This window comes from Anas platyrhynchos, chromosome 3 (assembly GCF_047663525.1).
Source record: "Anas platyrhynchos isolate ZD024472 breed Pekin duck chromosome 3, IASCAAS_PekinDuck_T2T, whole genome shotgun sequence".
NCBI lineage: Eukaryota > Metazoa > Chordata > Aves > Anseriformes > Anatidae > Anas > Anas platyrhynchos.
Genome location: NC_092589.1, coordinates 14770729 through 14792063, shown reverse-complemented (window position 1 = coordinate 14792063; position 21335 = coordinate 14770729). Strand labels below are relative to the sequence as shown.

The 21335-nt window shown below is 44.4% G+C and overlaps 1 long non-coding RNA gene across 4 annotated transcripts in view; it reads right to left on the bottom strand.

The window, feature by feature from the left end:
- The window catches only part of LOC140002096 (uncharacterized), a 31823-nt gene extending 11812 nt beyond the window's left edge, over nucleotides 1-20011 (bottom strand). For 2 of the 4 annotated variants that reach the window (XR_011808033.1, XR_011808031.1), the window contains exons 1-3: nucleotides 19890-19985; nucleotides 17417-17527; nucleotides 8526-8570 (exon numbers count right to left, since the gene is read on the bottom strand). This is a non-coding gene — a long non-coding RNA (uncharacterized lncRNA). Of the gene's footprint in view, nucleotides 1-4828; nucleotides 7548-8525; nucleotides 8571-17416; nucleotides 17528-19889 lie in introns of those variants that run through there. The other 2 variants (XR_011808034.1, XR_011808032.1) reach the window with 2 other exon arrangements.
- Nucleotides 20012-21335: the final 1324 nt, after the last annotated feature.

The window sequence follows — 21335 nt, the reverse complement described above, 5'->3', positions numbered from 1 at the left end:
CGAGACAGAGAACCAGCTACAAACCAACCATTCAGCATCCCCCTTCTCTTCTACACACATGGTGGTGACACCCACTATGCCCATCAGCATCAAAGCCCAGGCGTGGGTCACCAGGTTGCAGTGACGCCCATCCCTGTGCTTAGGGACACCTCTTCCCCTGAGGATGGAGTGAATGACATGGTTTTTTAGGGGAAGTCTTGGTCTTCTAGGTGACGATTACCACATGGCATGTTGGTTACTAAGAATTTGACCTGAAGCGCAGAGCCCAAGGCCAGTCCTCCTCCTGCCAGAGATCCCTCAAAGAGCCTGTCTGTCCTCTCTAGCTTCAGGTGACAGTGAGATTTGACAATGTCCAGCACGTAGCCTGTGTTTTCAAACAGACTTCAACCTGTGAATGTAACAATTCAACAGAAGGGAGAGTTTTGGTTAATTTTCCCACCTGTTTCCAGCACGTGCAAAGTCATATATTCCTTAGCAATGCCTGTCGTAACTGAAATTCCCTCAGACTTCACCATCTTGCTTTTCTGGTCACCTGCTACAAAGTTTTTATGTCTCCAAGTTGTATAGTAGCCCCCCAGTATGGGTGTTCTCACAATAAAAAGACCTTTTGGCAGAAAACAGAGTATAATGGATGAATAGTAAAATTTTCAGTTCAACATAACTACTGGTCAATATGTCTGGAGTGCTTTATTTGTTCCTTTTGTTTCTCAGGGGAGATTTTAGTACTTACCAGGTTTAATTTGAAAAGAAGACTACTCACAGAGAATGCAAACAACTCCACTTTAATGTTGTTAATAAAAGCAGAGATTAATCTTTCATGAAAACGCTAGAAGGGAAATGCTAAAAGGAAAAAGAGACTAATGCTAATTAACGTTGTTTTTTACTCTCACTATTAAAACTTGAACAAAAAGCCCTATTTTTCATAAGATTTCATGCCAGAACAGAACAAGAGATTATCAAATATGACCTTGCCTTTAACAAACCAAGGCCATCACCAAACTGCACCTTGTGCTACAGCAGGTAACTTGACAGACTGAAGATATCCAGTTGTGATTTAAAGACATCAGAACTGAAGGAAGCACTGGAAGGATTTTTACTCCAACATTTACTCACTATGGAAAACATGTAGCCAGTGTCCAGTTCAAAGCTGCATAGCTCTGATGTTAGTCTTTTGTGTACCAAATTGAAGCATTGCCATTTCTCTGCATTTTCTCTCCGTAACACGTATCCATACAATAAACAAATTTTAACAGTGTTTGATCGGAAGGATTTCTGCAACCCTTGAAATTTCTTCACAAAACACCAAAAGACATTACCAAACAAATTCAAACCTGCTTTATGCATGAGTCATCCTTCTAGTCCACCGCGTCCCAAGGCTGGCAAACGCCTGCTGCATCCCACAGCAATAAAGCAACAGAAGTGACCAGGGCTTGTGCAGCAGTCTCACCGCTGTGCCTTGTGCCTAACGCTGCATTTCCAGCCACGTTCCTCCAGTCACTGTGTTCCTTCCATATGGCCACCCGGGCACGTCTCCATCTTATCATATGCTCCCTGATCTATTCCCCAGAGAGCATCTCCTGCTGGGGAAGGATTCCCCATGCCCACAGCTGGCAGAAGGGTTGACCTCCGGAGTCTAACAATACCTTCACGGTCCCCTCCAGCTCTGCTCAGGTTGAGGTCCTGAGTCCTTATAGCTGGGTAAATTCCCACCGCCCTTCTGCCTACGCTCTGCCTTACATCAGGTAATTAGGTCAAGTTCAGCTCTGGGCAGCCTCCCAACATCCTTCTCAGTCACATACACACATATACTTATTGGGGACAGCAAAAAATGGCCATGCCAAGTCCCCACGCACCAAGCAGCTGCTGTGCTTGCACCAGAGGGGCCTGCAGTACGTCTGTCTTCTCTGGAGCTTGTAGTGACCCTGTGGCCATTTAAACCACGTGGAGCCAATCTCCAGCTCACTGCTGATAAAGAGAGATGCCTGTGAATACTTGCTAGGCACCATCTAGGGGCAAATCAGAAGGGCAGAGGGACCCTTGGTACATAAATGCAGTGAGGAGACTGTGGTGCAGAGCCCTTCACCCACCTGGAAGAACATCTGCAGCTTTCTCCCAGCGCAGCTTCAGTGATTTTGGCACTGTCAAAATGCTTTTTCAGTCCTTTTCCCGGGGCATGCTTCTCCAACAAAAATTCATTTTAACAGAATTTGGACGTGTTATGAAAGAGCAAGGATGGCTACAACAAAACTGATAGTGCAGGCTCAATTTTCTAGAGGGCCAGCTTTCTACTACAGTTAATCATCTCTGGTGGCACCATGTATGAGCAGATCTGAGCTGGACACACAACTCAGAGCTCCTGACCAAAAGACAGGCTGCAGCCCTCCCCAAAGCACTGCACCGAGCTGAAGGTGCCCAGCTGTGCTTCTGGGCTGCCCTTGCTGCCACCAGGCAGTCTGACACGGGCATAAGCTTTTTTAGGGTAGTGTTCCAGTGACTGCAGTCTGTCCTGAGACAGCAGGTGGAAAGGGTGTATTTGAAGGAAGAGCAAGTCACATACAACAAGGGCTAGCTGCACAACTTCACGCAGGAGTGGAAAGTACTTGGCCACTGCAGCAACAGGAAAAATACAAATCTTTCTTCGCAAACAGCATTTTCCTGCCTTATCTAGTTCATTAATAAGCCAATTTGTTAACTATCAGAATTAATTCTACCACATTTGCATCCTAATTTTTGCTTTTCTACCGTTCTGCACTGCATTACTCCCAGCTTCTCTTCGTGTCTCCCAAGACGCTTGTTGCTGTTCTCCCCTCACAGCTGGGACGGGCACAGCCTGCAGCTCCCCTGAATGCTGATCCCAGCCAGCCACCAGCTGACTCGAAACAGCACCAAAGTGCTGAGTCTATCAGGACTGTCTCTGGACAGTAATCTTTCCAGTTTTCATGGGAAAAAAAAATCATTAGCTTTGGGAACTCTGCTCATTTGTCTGATTGATCAAGTTTGTCAAACAAGATCAGGAATTATTGGGAGTGGACGAAAGACCAGGCACTGATCACACCAGCCTTATTTCTTTAGGAAAAGAGTCTGAAACAGTACTGCTAACACTAGAGAGCTGTGCTAATTTACACTAGCCCATTAATCCTCAGAGTCCCTCCAGACCACTGCTGGAAAGCACATCCTTGCTTCTAGCAATGTGCTGGCACGAGTACCCATGGGTACCTGACTCAGCAGTCCTTCACCGAGTGTGTAAATTACGGAACAATCAGTCAATTTATTCAAGTGCGGAGAGTGGTGAAATACCCACTTATACCTCTCTGTGTTATTGATCTTGTCATGCTGCCAAGCAGACTTGAAATGACAGCTGCGCAATCAGGACACGAAAACAAGAACTGCTGCATCAGACGTTCCTTCCAGAGGCGTATTTAGAAAAAGGAAAGCACAAAATTGCAGCAGCTGGGAGGTTACCAAGCACTCCCTCAATCCTGCTTAGCTTGGTTTGCACATCGAGAGGGCACATGCTCTGCAACAACAGACACATATCCATGGCTAATATGGTGATCCCAAAACCCCTCACATGCTGGGTTTAAGTCCTTCCACAAAACAGGCAGGAGGAATCTGTAGATAGAACAGGCTCTGTTCATTGTCCCCAAATGATCACTGCCCAGTTTTCCCTGATCATCCCAATTAAAAGCATTTCTAGATAGCAGAGATGTTGAACTGCAGGTTTTCATAAAGAAGATAAATCCTATCTGCTTTGGGAGAACAGGAAAAAGTCAGAGAACTTTAGGATTTTCACTGGAAATTTGCCCTGGAAAGGCAATACTAGCTACTCATTATGGTGCTGGCCTGCACCTTCAGACACTGCTACAGCTCTATCAACCTCAGTCTGGGATGCTTGACGCAGGAAGAAGTGTCTGAGGCACACAGCCCCCCCTGCTCCAGAACTATCTCTTCAAGCATGTTCACCTGGGGCTCCACGTAGTGATCCTCTGGCTGATGGCATCAGAAGCCTGCGTGGTCCCACCTGGAGAAGTATGTTTTACTGTGCAGGAAAAATATATAAATAAACAATTCCTTCATCCAGAGCTTCAGCTGTCAGAGTATTCCTGTACTCTAAAATCATTCTTCTGTATTTAACAAGTATATTTATCCATTTTAATTGTTGCAGTGTGACAGGGTGCTTGGTCCTGGCTGATAACCTCAGTTTTCATCTCCAACTATTTTGTGCAACTGCACCACAGCTGAGAAAGGGACCAAAACTAATCCTCACGCACGAGTTCCACTGTATTCATTTCTGCTTCTCCATTATTTGTCCCCATTACAGAATTAGATCAGAAAGCCCAGTATTTCCACCTCCATAACCTTTCCAGATTGTAAAACATTTTCTATCTCATTGGAAAAACTGGAAGATAGCTGGAGCATTAGGTTAATTAGGTAGTTCAACAGGGGGCAAGATCTGATCTTCTAGCATTTAAACTCTTGATCTTGCAATAAGTACTATTTTTTAAAGTCAAGGATCTTTTTATTATTATTTTTAATATCCCTTATCACCATAAAGTCCTGCAGTTAAAATGATTATTATGTATTCTGATACATGCTAGACTCACACAGCTCACTGGGAAGTGACAAAATTCTTGTTAAGAAGTTATCTAAATTCTGGAAGAGTGCCTAGAAGGACAGTTTCATGTGAAGAACATATAACTGCCAAACATTAACACCTTCCCCCCTCCCCCCCCATTAACCCTGTTCATACTGAATCAATCAGGAAGCCGAACATGCAACTGCTCTACTTACCAGCAGCTAGATTTGAGAAAGGAGGGCAGCAGCCAGAAATTGAAAGCCAATTCAAACACAAATTGTGTAGCACACCAATCAGCAATCCCATACCACAACATCACAGCTATCCCAGGCTCGTGTTAAACCCCTGCACAGAAGTGAGCACCCAGAGGAGCAGAGAGCTGTAATGGGAACAGGCCTTCTTCAGAGCAGAGAACTTGGCTACGCCCAGCTTTTGGACCACTACCTCAAAGCCTCCCAACTAAACACCTTGAGCTCTCCATGTCATCTTCTAGTCTACCCTACTACTATCAAGAAATACTCAGATCTTTTCCCAACAACCTTCCTAAATACCTATTCTCTGTAAGTCCTCCAACAGGTCACCCAGAAGTTGGAAATGTCCACGCATATACACGTTTTAAAAGCATCCTTTCTGCAGGAGGAAGATATTTTCTACATGGAGGAAGACATCACACTGCACAACAGCTGTTTTGGTCCACAGGGGTCTGCAGCACTTGCTTTGTTTTCTAAGTTTGGCCTGACACATACTCTACCGGGCAGGAGAGCTGCATAGACACAGCATATTTAAGATTTCAGCAGAAATTCTTTACCACGCAGATGGTGAGGTGCTGGCACAGGTTGCCCAGAGAAGCTGTGGATGCCCCATCCCTGAAGCTCAGGCTGGATGGGGCTTTGGGCAGCCTGATCTGGTGGGAGGTGTCCCTGCCCATGGCAGGGGCTTGGAACCAGAAGGTCTTTAGGGTCCCTTTCCAGCCTGAACCATTCTGTGACTCTACAGGACTCGTACAATTGACCCCTAGCCCACACTCACCCAGATCCCCAAACCAGCTTGGCTTAACAACAATTGTGGTGGTTTTCACAGAACTGATGAGCTGGAAATGAAGCCTGCTGGGGGCAGCTTTAGTCCTTGACCTTGGACAGGATAAATCCCCTAAGATGACTGCTTTCCTAGCCCTAAAATAACATGGTCTCACCATCCCCATTTATACTCTGTGAAGTCCTGATGAATAAAAAAAATCTCACCCTCTGAGGTTGGGTCTAGGCACTATTACTTACTGCTCACACTTACTTATCAATAATTAGGATAAAAAGCATAAATGCATCCACTCATATCAGAGATACATAATTTGGCAGCAGGGCAATAAGCAAATTAAATCAGACTGAAACATCCTTCAATTAATCTGGAGATCATCAAAACATTTGCAGTTCTGGATGTGCAAACACAACCTGCGCTTTTAGGAGTCTCATAGGACACTTAAAATTGCACTCTCGTTTTTCCTCAAGAGCTAATTTTGCCAATGTGAACTTTCTGAAGAGCAAGTTAACAGGACTAGCTCATTAGTCTGAGCTGCTAAAAAGCTCCCCGCCCCTTTGCACCACAGCCTGCCCTTGCTCTGCTTGTGCTGGTCCTGGAGGAAGGAGAGCCTTGCAGAGGGTGGGCACAGAGGAGGACAAGGAATCAACCTTGAGTAATGTTCTAGAATCTAGGTTCCTAGATTCCCCCAAAACCCTTCCCAAACTACTATATTGCCTTCCCTTCTAGATGTTAGGAGGAGGGACCGGCCCTATTCCCACTGGCAGAATCCTACAGCTCCCTGTGGGATCCAAGCACTGCCAAGGGCTTCCTTCCTTCCCTCCCAAACTGTGTGCTGCTAATAAAACCAGTTGTTCCCCACACACACCACCCCTACAAGCCCCCTTAAAATCCTGAGGACCTTCTCAGTTTAGACCAAAGAATACAATCAATGGCACTTCGGGGAAAAAAAAAAAAATCCTACAGCGTGCATCTTCACAAGGACATGTCCCTAAGCGAGGAACGTGTCTGAATTTACATTTATTTATGTCCTTCTGGGGACAAGCAGAAAAGAGTCACTTTAATCAGGCCTGGCTGGATGATATATAAGCAGCTTACTTGCTAAGTGAAAGTGCTAGGGGTCTGAGTTTTCTCACTAGCACGAGATAACAAATCTAGCATGCACACGAGAGCACTGTGTTGATAGCACTGTCTCTACAGCATGAATAGGTTTAAGAAAGCTTTCGGCCTGTTTGTGGTCAACTACATGTGGATTTAGCAGCTGCCTATGTTCAGATTTACTACAAATTAAACCTCATGACAGAGGGTGTAAAATAAGGCAGCCTGCAATATTTCAGCATCAGGCTTTGTGCCACTATATTTAAGGCTGTGGCAGAACTGCTTTCACCAGCATCCTTGTTCTGTGTCTGAACCAGAGGTATTCATGATACAGCCAACAAGCTCACGGAAGCTTACCAAGAGTTCATGCCTTCCTCCCAAGGCTTTTGTTTTTTCCCCCCCCAAAGGGAAACACCAAAAATGCCACAAGCTATGCAGCGGGGTCTCTATCTGTTTACATCCCTTCTTTGCAGGTTGCCTCTGGATTAGGCTATGACAAGTTTTATGGAGCGTAGTCTGAACAGTCTGAGCAGTTACCCCTTGCGTAGCTGGAAAACTGGCTCTTAACAGCGAAGCTGTCTGCAGAGATGCTGTACGGCCGGGGCACTGGCTGCAGCACAGAGATGTCTCAGCGTGTCTTCTGATGAATGCTTTCCGAGGAAAAGGAAGCAAGCCCAGCAGGGCTGAAGCAAGACTGTAGTCCCACAGGGCAATTCCTTTCCCTCTCCAGCTTGTCTGGTGAGACTGAGCTGAGTCACTGGTGCACAGCACTGGAATGAGAATGCAACATCCCCTGCCAGGCTGCTGGCCTCACTCTAAGCTTGAGTTCAGCTTCACCCACCTGCTGAAATAACAGAGCAGACCCTGTCCCCCTTACAAATCCACACAGAAGTTCCCTCTCCCAGTGACTTGTCAGAGATCCCCACATCCCCAGGATGGACAACTCAAACCACATCTCTTCCTAATGTATCCTGAGCCAGGTACTTCCCCAGCCTTACCCCATCACCTCCAACACCTCCCCCAGGCACATTTGCTAGCAAAACTCAGAGTAGGATTGCTCCTTTCACACATGCTCTGGTTAAACCCCTGAGGTTGGGCACCACCGCTGCTATATTTGGCTGAACGGGTGCTCTTTAAGATAGCAGAGATGAAGAACAATAGCGTTGTAGAAATAAACTGGGCTTCTTATCTCAACAGCTAATAATACCTCAGTCATCCCTGCAAAGCCATGAAGCACAGAGATCAAAGCAAGGTCCTGATAAGAGCATTCTCAGGAAAGATGGGAGTTTTCTAAGCCGTAATTCTGGCTTGAGCAGACATTCCACTCTATCCGAAGCAGGACACTTGCTATTTAAATACACCTGACTCCTCACCCTTTAAAATATTCACAGAAATACAAAATGCACAAAACATTTCTGAGCACTTTCTTTAAATTTTCTTCAATATTTCAGATGTGTTCGACAATCTAAGATCCTTATTGAAGCCATGCAGAATTCCCAAAGATCTGTTTGTAACAACTTCACTCAAATCTGCACGTTCATTGGTATTCAGTGCACCTCACTATATTTAGTTTTCAGGAAATATGACATTCATTCCACAGCAAGACTGGGAAAGAAGTAGAAGAGTACCCTATTTCTTTATAATAAACCTGTTGCTCAAGTATTTCCATTGATTTTCCTCTATATAATACATTTCTAAATCACTGTAGGAATAAATCTAGGATCCAAAGCAAGAGGGAAAAAAGGTTTTTTCTAGCAAACCTGAGTTTGGTCACTCTATCAACCATTATGCAGAAAACAAAAAAATCCTTTTTACTGGCCTGATGAAGCGATGCACAGCAGTTCCTCAGATCTGTGTAGGCCACCTGCAGGTTAAACAAAATTCATCAGAAAGGCTTGAGAATGGCTTCTTGGGAAGTGAAAACAGTGAGACACAGTGTTCACAACATCTGCTACCATTTGCCATTAATCACAGGCTTTCCCACTTCCAAGCCACACATGGCAAGGTCTGGGGAGCAAATTTGGAGTGACCTTTTCCTTTTCACCAGGGTGCTGGGTAGGAGGCATGAGTTACAGGAGAGGACACAACAGCAACTCCAGCCTCCCATCAAACTTGGCCCAAGACAGCTCTGCACCATGCCAAGACTGACCCATGAGTACCTGACTGCAGGAGTGAGGTCTAGGAAAGCTCATCTGACACCTCAGGGCATGGAGGGAGAGGCCATCACTTCTGCATAAATGCCTTTTTTTTTTTTTTTAATGGATACCAAACCTTATTCAACAGTCATGTGCTGTATAGTTAAACACAGGCCTGCCTATATGGGTTAGAGAACTGTTCCAAGTACTCCCTGCCATTTCAATATGCAACACAAACACTTTCCAGCTCACATCTGCAGGTGCAATGCAGCACTAAGAAGAATCAGTGTTCTCAGCCTCCACTGGCTGCTTTTATTCTGTCCCCTTCAGTGGCCCTATAAAAAAGGTACACCTACAATTCATTCCCAAATCTGAATATATCACAAAAGCAAATGCAGGTGTTCCAGCTCATCCACATCTCGTTTTTAATTAAATCACCTACTCTGAAAACATTCAAAAGGTTAAAAATAAAATTAAGCCCATCTTAATTTTACTTGGTGGAGATTAATCATATGTACTACAAACAGAGATCCTCATTAGTACTGTTTACAGTGCCCACCCATGACATGACAGAAGAGAGACAAGAAGTAATTTATTCTCACAAACACGCAAAAACACACACCTGAGTGTTCAGCACAAAATTCTGACCTATGAAGCAAGCTCATTTAGAAATTACCACAACAGAAACTTCTAATTTGACAAATTGCACAAGGTTTAGTTCTCTCACTGCACCATATTACAGCAACTTTGCCACCCCCCTGTTGGTTTACACAAGCAATTTGCTTCTCTGTCTCTATCTGTGGCAGTGGTTTTCAATCTCAGCTCAAGGATTCATGGACTTCTAATGGACTCCAGATGGAACTAAGAAAGCATGGACACATGGTCTACATGGATCCAGATCTGGAGATCTAAATGGTCTGGCCTTCTTGGAAAAGATTCAGCATTTGAGAAACTGGGGTAGTTGAAAAATCACCTCCACAGTTTACCAGCAGAGGCTGGAGAGGCTAAGAGCAGCACCCTTCCTCACAAGATTGCCACTCAGAAGGCATCTCCCATGCTTCCCCTCAAGCCAGGATGGGCAGAGCTGTATTCAAATTTGATTCTCAAAAACACCACCTAAACAAAAAAAATGGGATGGCCAAGTCAGGCCTGCTGGAGCAGGTGCCTTGCTAAGCTACTGACTGCAGCACTTATTTCAACTATTCACCCATTCTTAATTACCTGGAGGCTGTACCCTTGCTCTCAACTCAAGCGACCCTCATAAATAACTCCCTGCTTTAAAGCACCTCATTAAGACCTGGATCTCCTTTTAGCAGTACTCCAGGCTTTCTACTAGAGTCAATAAACCACATGAACAGGGGGTTAGTTCTTAGCACCTGGCTCTAATCCACCACTATTCTGGCTAATTGATATCTCTAAGTGACTAACTGTGTAGACATGGCCTTTGATGAGAAAGGAAGCTTAAATCTCAGAAAAACATTCCCAATTTTACTAACCCCGGCATCAGCCTTCCCAGAAAAGTTAGCCTTTTCCAAGCAACAGAGTAGAGGAATCTTTTGACAAAGCTGTTTTCTGGTTCTTCTTTTTCTACCAAAGACTGGAAGCCAAAAAGGGCTGGAGGAAGTTAACTAGAGCTTTTCTTTGAACAAATCCTACTTACCATTGTGGTGGGAAAATAATTGTGGCAGTTAACAAGTCTGGGAGAGATGGAGACAAGGAGTCTCTCTCTCCCCAGGAGTGAATACTTGATCTTGTTAACATATGAGTGATAGTCTGGAGTCCATTCTTAGGTAGAATGGACTCCAGAAAGCCAGCACACCTGGCTGTATTAACATTGATTTTTTTTTTCCTTCACCTCTTTCATTTCTTTGAAACCATGTAAGTCAGGTCTCTGCAATCATCTGGCAGAAAACAGGGAAGCAGAGGGAAGAAACCTACCTGAGCATTCTCTCACTATTACTGTAGTTAATAAAGCTCCTCTCTGACCTGTCTTAAATCGTGCTTGCATTATTACACGCTTGGAGTCCCAACATTTTCCAACACTATCAAGCCTGAAAACTCAGCAGCATCTTGCAAATGACCTTGAAAGGAAATGGTTTTACTTTGCCCGGCTCTGAGCAGAAAAGATTAACACTCTCTGCACACACCTCACAAAAGCTTTTTTAGCAGGCACAGCGGAGCTGAGTCCAATAAACAGCAAAGCTATGTTGTTGGCTTTTGTTGCAGACATCTATCAACTCCGTAAGACTGCAAGAACTTAAACTCTAGCCCCAGTCCTTCTCTCACAGATAACAGCAAACTTGAAAACGCATCCCACCCACAGCCATCTCCCGCTCACTGTTTACAGTGTCCTAGAGAAAGGTAGGGCTGCTTTTTACCCCCAGAAAATACAGTAATCAAGGAAGGTTCAGCCATCTCCTGGACTAAGGCATCTCCAACTTCTCTTTTCCCTTTTCAAGGTTTCTTCAACTGTTTATCCAGGCTATCTAGGCATTGGGTGACTTCCAGCCCTGGGTAGCTGCAGTAATCATCTCCTGAGTGTTTAACTCTGCCAACAGTCGTTATTAGTTATTTATGCTCAAAATCGATTTATTCTCAACTAAACAGAAAGATACTGATGCCAGCCATATTATTAACATACAAATGAAGCCGTATGCCTGATGTCAAGCTTGGGATACTCTTGGGACACCACCTGATGCTAATAATCCAGAAGACAGCCTTGCAAGGCTCCACTTGAGCCATTGCACACAATGCATGTACATGCAAGCCCGCCCAGCAGACGGCCTTCCGAGCCTTTTCTCATTTAATAACAGTCTTTTAATAAAGAGTCATTTACTAAAACAGCCAATGAGTTATCTGACCACTATTTTTCATCTGCACAGCACTACACAGGAGAAGAGAAACACCAACTCTCAGAATAATCTTGGTCCAAGAGAGAGACACAAAGCTGGAATCAAAGGCCACAAGCTGCAGTTTCCAATGAAAGTGAGACCCCTTGTCCCAGTGGACCATACCTGGGTGCCTTCCTTCTAGCAAAAAAAAAAAACCTCAGGGCCCCTTGGAACAGGTGATCTGAAAGTCTCTTTAGGCTCAAGGAAAGCTTCCTCTGGTAAGTAGGTGGTCATAAATCAATGGGCAGCTTTCTGACTAAGGAGAGAGAGCATCAACTTAAATGACACTGACAAACGAGTCTGTTAGATGTGCTTTGCTACACTGCCTTGTGTTTAGCTTCCCCTGAAATTTAAATGCATAAGATACTATTAATAAAGAGAAGAAGCCAGGTGTGAAATGAAATAATTCAGATGCAATACTTGATCACAAAATTGTTGATACAATGCAGAGGAAAGCTTATTCAAACAAAAAGTCTATGAAGACCTATGCAAAGCTATATCTAGGTGCAATACAAATCAGCTTGCCTTGAGCCATGCAGCATCCCCTGCAAAGAACAGCTTAACCATATTAATTGTAAGCTTTCATGAAGGACTCAAGAAATTTTCTGTGCCACAGGTCCAGCCCCTAAAGTCACGGCTACTGGTGCTTACCTGGTACCTCCCAGTGGAGTATCACCCACTGCTAGAACTCAACCCTTCCTTTTGTGGTTTTAGCATATACAGCTGGTGTGGCTTCTTCCTGTAAATCCTTCTCATTAACTTCATCGTTGACTGCCAATACTTCATATCTGTTACTTGTTGGTACAGTTGAGGTAATAGATGGAAGAGAGTCATCCTGGTGCCACAAGTTACCAGCGACCACAATGCCTCCTTCCCCAAGCTGTTCTCTTTGCTGTTGATGCCCTTTGTCTAGTAGTCCTTGAAGGCCTCTGCCACAAAGCTCTAAATTTCTTCTTACAACCTCAAGTAATACTCTACTTCTTGTCTCCCCTCCCTATTACAGCATAGTCTGATGACATTCTCCTGCAGCTCCTCCACCCCCTGGCCTGAGAGACTCCACCTGAGCACACCTAGCACAGGTGGATCTCCCACCCTCCTCCACCAAGGAGCATATGGGCTACAGATGTCACAACCCTCCACCAGACCTGCAGGAAGCTCAGGCTGGCTGGCCACCTCCACTTGTTCCAGACTGTCCTGGCCACGTAGACAGTTCTTGGCTGCTGCAGAGCAAGGCCTTCACCTGGTTTTGACCACTAAGTTTGCAAACAATACTACATTAGGAGCAGCTGTTGACCCCTCAGTGGGTGGAGAGGCCTTGCAGAGAGATCTGCCAAAGTTCAAGAAGCACTTGGGCAATGAGCTTTAATTTTTAGGTAGTCCTGTGTGGAGCTAGGAGTTGGACTCAGTGGTCTTTGTGGGTCCTTTCCAACTTGGGATATTCTGTGATTCTGCGACCATGTTCCTAATGATCTCAAGGCACTAGTTGGCGTTGGAGATAACAAGCTGATGGGCAGGTTTATACAATAAAACAGGACAGACACTCCGGACTGCAGCCTGAGACTACCAGCAAATGGAGAAGATGGCCACCCTTGTCACATACAAATCACCACAGCACTCCCACAGGGCCAGCTCTGTGCAGCTCCCCACAGCTCGTACACAAGAATCAGCACTGCCCAACTCTTATTAGGGCCTTCTGCCTGCAGCTACTGCCTCCATGTGCACAGGGTCTGTGTGTTGGGGCCCAGAAGCCAGAAAACAGAAAACATGGCTGTGGCAGGAAACACAAGGAAAGCACTCCCTGTAACCTCACCAACATCTAGAGAAAGTAAACTGGATTCCCAGCCTAAACTCTTTCCCTCCTTCTTTCTTCTACCCTCACAGATCTTCCCTGGTAGCAGAAATACCTGGCCATGATACATGATCTTATGGACAGCAAAATCCAACCCTACTTCCCTCACTGTCTTAGATCTGCATGGCTTTAATATTTTTTTTCTTCTTTTTATCTTACTTGGTAAATCAATCATCAGTCTGCCTGCAGAGGAAAGTTACAGGCTCATTGCTGGAATTACACCAATTTCTAAGTTCTTCATTATCTCAGTGGTGTCTATTTGGAGAGAGCAAGCAACTATTTTAATACTGTTGGCGTTCTCAGAAATCATTTCTGGAGAGAATTTCTATTTGCATTAGTGTTACTACTCTGCATGGTTACTTCCCACAAGAAATATGGACTGTTTTAACAATGAGCCAGTCACCAGTTTTCCACCCAAAATGTGGCATGCAGTCATTCAAGGCTGATTCCTTTGGACCCATTTATCATCTGTGTTCTTTGCTTTGTAAGTATTTCATTTTTCTTCCAGCTAAGCTCTATGTTCCTTCTTGGCACTTTAAAAAGATACTTTTTTTTTTTTTTTTTTAAAAAAAAAAGGATCTTGTCACTGCACATACTAAATCAGTTTTTTAAAACAAAGACATGGAAAAATCCAACATGACCACTTTTGTTCCAGAGGTCCACAAAAGTTTCCAGCTCTGTCTTCTACAGCTGGACTCCACAGATCCTCTCCAGTTACTCTATGATCTTTGTGGGTCCCTTCCACCTGGGGATATTCTAGGATTCCATAGGTCCAGGAAAACTCCTAAGGCAGTTCAGAGGGTCTTGAGCTGAGGGAAGAATGGCATTTTGTGGGGAGCTAAGGGCTTGAACTCTGAAGGGTCAGAGCTTCAGCCTGCCTCCTCTCACGTGTCACATCCTCACCATGCTCCATGCCCACTCCAGGATGGAGCTGGCAGGCCCTCTGCCCACTTCTGCTCCTGTCTGTGAGTCTGTACTGCCATGCACCTTCTCTGAGAGGCCCTCCTGCATCTGCTGACTTGATATCTGCTCCCAGAGGGAGAGAGATGCTTACCCCACCCTTCTGCATGCCACAGTCAAAGCTGGCAACTGTCTGATGACACTTAAGGGAAATTTGCTCCCAAATACAACATATCCCAGCAGGACTGGTCAGAGAATAATTCAGAGTAAGAGCCCACACTCAAAAGCCTTGGGGATGGGGATGTGTGCATTTCATAGCTTCCCCCTTCTTTGTTCAAGAGTGGAGGCATTGCCTGGAAAGACTCTTTCTGGAAGATACAAGGCAGTGACAAAAGACAGGCAAGGGAAACACTTGCAGTCCCAGTTCTCTGCCCTATCCTTTCATATGAACACACTCCAAACTAAGAAAACTAAATCAAACCGTCCCTAAAACAATCAGAAAGATGGGAAAACATAAAAGTGATCCTGTAGAACAGAGCAATTATGGGACTTTCAGCAAGCTGATTATTGTTATAAAATCACCTCCCTGACAATACAGACAAGATGCATCTTGCTTTGATTCTGTGCTAGCTTTAATTCACTGTTACACGACACAATAGTCCATCTCCAATGGAGAAAATTGCTGTGCATTCTGCAAACTCCCATGAACAATAAAATGCAGTTTAGTCTCGCTTATTCATCATATCCCCATGACCTTGAGATATTTAAAAAGATAATGAAAACACCTGAGACCTCCAAGTCTGAAAAGCTTTATGTACATACAAATGGCTTATTTTTCATCATGATGAGCTTTGTTCAAAATTAACAAGATGCCTATGATGCATACTGAAAAGTGAGAGCAACAAATAACTAATAAACATCGTTTCCCAGCATAGAAAACTAGGTTACATCTACAGTAATTTTTTCCCAAACTTGAGGATCTTCTGTTCTGAATTTCTTGTCCAACCCTTTCTATAAATAAAATTCTAGAGAAGGCAAAGAGCTCTTTTTCTCCTCTGAATGAGGCAAATACCTTTCCCAGCCTGCCCTGTACCCCTGCAGTTTGTCTGAACATCCCACTGACCCCCATGTATTTCAGAGTCTGTCGCTGACATCTTTTCTTCCAACTCCAACACCAAGAAAAAGCCCCAGCTCAGAGAACTAACTGGTAGAGGTGGTTCTGGTCAGCTCAAAATACTCTATAGACTACATGACTTCAAGAGAAAGCTTTCTGGGACTTTTGTCTTAGAAGATGCTAATATAACTAAGCAGGGTCCTATTGTACAGCAGCTTTAGACTGAGGTGCCTCACCGGTGTCAACACCAAACTAAAGCTCCAGACCATACAACAAGCATCCTTCTGCAAAGGGAATGGGATACATCTTTAGGGACATGAATACCTTCTATTTGCTGTCTGCCTACATCTCAACATCTTTCTCAGAGCCCTTCCTGGAGCAGGAGCAGAGTCAGGAGGCTCAGGGTTCGCATGGTGCATGCCTCCAGCCAGTAGGTATATGCATCTCCCCGGTACAGTGAGTTTCTGTGCCAACCCCTTTATTTGAATGTCAATAAAACTGATAAAAGACCAGATTATGGAATTTGACAGTGTGAAAACAGGAAGTCTCCTTAACCAACCAGAAAAAAAAAAAAAAAGGATACATTGAATTTGCTAGTAGTATCTGATCATCTCACCTGTCAGCAATTAATTTTTTACTTACTAGTACTTTTCCATCTCTGACATTTTTAAAAAGTCACTCATCAGTCTGGTTTGCTAGAAATGAAATATTTGCCTAAGCCTCCCCTCCTCCAACATGTATGATATTTGAGAGTAAAATAGCCATTCCTCTGTATGTCAGGTTGTAAAAATAATTGTTCATTATTCCCATTTGTAAATTATCAACTGATTTTCATTTTAGAGTGCAGTATTGCCTCCTACCTTTGAAGTAAATTAATCTTCTCCCCAGTACAGTGCGGGTTCTGGTTGGATAGCACTTCGCTTCTTTGCCCTACTGTAGACCTAAGCAGGGTTGAAGCCTTGCAGAAGACACTCTATTAAAGGATTTAGGCAGCAAGAACAGACCGTGCCTGCCCTACCAGGTCTCATACTTAGGGCTTGAGCAGCCTGTAGGTTTGCATGAGCTGCTGCTGCAAGGGAACCTGCTGGTAACCTCTTAGTAAAAACAGCTATTTTATTATGCCATTTGTTGTTGGTTCTTTCTTACTGAGCTCTGGAAAGAGTCCTATACTACAAGCACACCTGGTGCAGAACACCAGGTCACTGTAAACAGGGTCTGAAGGCCATCTCCCTGCTCAGAGTCTGCTGAAACTGTCTTTTAACACACTCTGAGACGTGGCTTTGAAACATGGAAGTTTCAGTTCAAAATTGTCTCTTTGCAGAGCCAGGGCTGCATGCTAAAGCCTTTGGGCCAGGACATCTTGTTTTCCTGTGCCCAGCAGAGTTTGTGGGAGCCCTGGAGTCCCCACTATCACAATGCACACTGCTCCTGCATTATTTTACAGGTTCTGACAGTCCCTGAATCAGTGGTGACAAGCTGGTGGCATGCCAGTGCTGAAGAGCACCAGTGCATCGCAGATGACACATGAGGGCAATGAGATGATACATATCCCATCTGCAGTTGGCCTTGCTGCTCCTGGAGAGGAAAGGTACTTCTGTCACGATGCAGCCCAGAGCATTATTTCATGTTTGTATTACAGGAGGCTGAGAAAGCACCAAAAGGACAGAGCCCAAGTCCTCACTGAGGAAGGATGGAGCAAAAAAGACATGTTCCTCTGCGGCAGCAGAGGTGATATACATCATATTGCAGAAAAGCCTGGAAAGACCTGTGCCCATTATCACTGGCAAGTTATTTAATCACAATCAACTTGTCTATCCTCACCTTCAGCTCAGCAAACAGGCATCACCATTGCTGGAGAAGGGAGCTCATGAAGGGGGTGTCACAAGGAAGGCTCTCGCAGAGAGAGTTAGATTCATGTATGTGTTGTCCTTTCTATAAATATAAAGGGATGAAAGTTTGACTTTGAAAAAAAGGCTGTGGAGTTAGCTGGCAAGTCCAGATTTTTTGTCACAGGTCATGTGGGAGCACCTGAAGCACTGTGGTTGCTCCTGTGGCCTGCTGCTGTAGAGCAATAATGGATAGCTTCTTGCTAGTGACTGAGATGGATGGGAAAGCCTGTCATTTATGAGGTTATGTTAATTCAGCTCCACGAAACCTCTCTGGGGACCAATAATATTGATTTAGGATTTTGTTCTAATGACAGCTGAAAGGTGTGAGCCAGAAGAATTGTCTGTGCCTTGCCAACTGCTTCCCCCAATTACAACCTGCAACAGCAGCCTTGAGTTCTCACTCCTTTTTCACCTTGAGCCTTAGGACAGGATACTGCAGGGAACTGAGATGCATCTCTGTTTCCTGCACCTGCACCAGGGCACCCAGTGCCACATTCTGGAGTGATGCTACACAGGGAAACTGCCTGCTGTGGGTACCACACTATGGTTTTTACATACTCTGAAAGTCAAATTTGAGTTGCATCTTCAAGTGCAAGTCAGCCCTTAATAGAATCAAGCAAAATCTTGCCACCTGGGTTCTGCAAAGCCCATAGCTTTGTGGAGTACAAGTGTTAGGAAGGAAATAAAACAGACAAAAAACAAAAAAGCAAGCCCTGAACCTAGCATTTCTCCTAAGGGTGCAGGGAATTTGTCCTGTGGGGAAGACTATCCAGGGGCACTATGTTTTAGCAGGTCAGGTTGAAGGATATCTGTTTGTACCAAATACAACTGCGATTTCCCTCTCTCCTCACAATTAAGGGAGTGATAGCTGTTTCACTGCTATATCTGACCCTGATGGGCATTCTGGGTTATTCCCACCTTGTCTGAGACAACATTGCCCTGGCTCCTTCACATGGCTGGTACATTCTTGAATGGTCTAAGTGGTGTGTCCCACTGGGAAGGCACCTCTGAGCTGAGCCTGAAATGCCAAAACAGCTTCCCTTTTGTGGGCAAGGATGCCTTTATTTCTTAGTAATTTTTGTTTGTTTGTTTACCAGAGTATGGTTTTATCCTGTTGTGTTTCAGCTTAATGGCTTAATTTGACACGTGAAATTGTTGCAGCAGGAGAACTGGACATGACACACCAGTATTCTCTAATAAAAGGAACCATCAAAGCTCTTAAAATTTCATCCTTCATTTGTGGGAAGCTAGCTGAAAATAAAAACTCAGCAGAATTACAGTGAAACAAAGGATTACAGGCAAGTTACAACCATGTGTCCCAGTTGTTTTACACTGTTCCACTTCTCACAGAACCCCCAAACCCCAGATAGCTGATCTTACAGCCAGCGTATCATCTGAGCAGCAGAAATAGCTACTGCACAGTCATATGGGGGGCTTGATGTTATAAATACTCTCCTTAGGATTTTTTTCAGATTTGCAGTATCTTTTTCCTTCTGAAATCCCCACCAAGGTGTTTGATGTTGTCTGCTACTTTTCCTGAAAACACATCTCTTCTTTGAGAATAAGAAGCGTTAATCCCTTCTGCATGAGAAGAAAGTTTTCCAGACGTTGAAATAAGTATAACTGGTGCAGAGCTACTTGGCTGATTCTGCAGAAAACCAGCAGCTGTGTCTTGCAGAGAATAAATGCTTCCCTTTCATCTCTACTCAGAGGTCTAATGCTGATCTCTTTAATACCACCATTGCTGACTGCTTTCTTGCTAATGAAACCAGCTCATGGAGGAGAAAGGGAAATTTCCTTATGCAACACGCTGCCCACAGAAGCACAGGTGGCCATCTCTGATCACACTTTGAAATTCTCCCTGGCAGTTTGTGGGCAGCCCCTCTGATTTTAACACAAAATCTCTTCACCTCACCCTGCTTTGTCTCTTACTACTGCAAATAGGGAAGGACAAAAATTGGATTCATCTTGTCTTGTACAGCTGAGGACAGCAGGGTTATCCTTGTGCTCAGAGAGATCTTACTCCGTAAGATTTTCCTTATCCAAACCACACTGTTGATCACTTAATCACCTGAATTAATTGGTGGAAACTCACTTTGCTCCAGAGACCTCCCCAGACCTGTAGTGAACTATGGAGAAGGTGACTAGACCATGATCAAACCCCCTACAGGGAATGTTATGAAGAAATTCCGTGGCCAAAAAACACACCATGTTTTTTGTTGTCTTGCTGGGCTTAGTACACATTACAGAGACTATCAGCTAAGGAGCTCTAGGAAGCTCTGAATCAGTAGAAAAAAACCATCAGTCATGTCTTGGCTAGGTAAAGAAGAGCTCATCCAAAGTTTGTAAGACTTCACAACCTTGAAAGCCTAGAAAATCCCCTTCTTTAATAGAGGTAGCCTTACCTTCTTTAAGCAAGGCTCTGCATGGCTCAGCCCTGTGGAAAGAAGACACACTGTCCTGATGATGCTGGACTCCATATTGCATTGCAGGTTTCAAACTGCAAGCAGAGATGCTTACAAGCAGCACTTTTTATTAAGGGTAACGCCATCTCTTCCTAAGGAGGCACATTTGATCTGATATTCACGCAGCTGATTTTCATCCCTCATTTGTGCTTAGTTACTCAGATGTGCTACTAAAAACTGGTACAGCTGTGCCAGGTTTGTAAGTCTGTACTTACACTGTAGTCTCTCAACACAGGGCTGCAATTTGGTAAAGCAGCAGAAAGAGATGGGAAGGCATTGACAAATGAGAAGGGGGAAATGGCACTGTGAGAATAGCTGGTAGGCTGGACTCGTGGCAAGGAGGCTGTGCTGACCTCAGGTGTTTGAAGGAATTCAGGCTAGGAGGGCTGAAATACATCTCAGACTCACAGCAGACAGCAGGCAAGGGGTCTCAACTCCCAGCTTTTCCTCCCAGCTCAGACATTGACCTGCAAGGACCTACAATTCAGGACTGAAAGCCAAAGATAAGCTTCAGTTTTCCCTTACTGCCATGCAGAATGTTGTGATAATACTCCCAACAGAATATCCTCAATGTTTCCTAAACTTAACGCTTCATCCACAGTACAGTCTTGTGTCTCTTTGCCCCTTGCATTCCTTTGCCATCTCAGCATCTTGAGCACCCCAGCATTCTTGAAGCCCTTCACATTGCTCTCACTGGCTTTCTTAGAAGAAATCTTGAATGCGGTTCTTTGGGCTTGGGTATTTTAAAGCATTTAAAAGTCCCTTTGAAGCTGTGAACCTCAGGGTTTCACTGTGTAGCAGCAGAGATGAGATGGCCCATGCCAACATAGCTTTTAAATCAGAGTAAGTATTAAATCAGCCTGAGGAGATGCAATGCCCAAGGCATCAGGCACATCTCACGCAGGGCCAAGTTCACTGCTGGCATGAAGAATCTTGCAGCCCTTGCACTCCCTTATAAACCTGAGATCCCCAATGTGTCCTGCTAGGAGGGCAGCTCAGAGCCATGGCAAAATTTAAAGTATGCAACTACAAAGCTAGGAAATTATAGTCTAGAACATTCCTCTAGGCTACTGAGTGCCTTTGTTTATCAATGCCATAAATGCAGGAGAAAGAGAAAGGGGAAATCTCACTTCATTTAGTTGACGAAATTCTGGGTAATTTAGTTTAATGTTGCATTTTGACGAATAACATGCCCATCTTGGCACAAGAGGCACAGTCACACGTTGCAAGAGGAGGTCATGGAGCAAGACTCAATCAGCACATGTGAGGCCAGCAGGGAAATGAACTACAAAGGATGCATTTTTTGTTGGCAATCCCAGTAAACGCCTGTCTTTATCTTTCCATCTGTAAATACCACCAAGCATCTAACCTCAGAGCATATTGTGC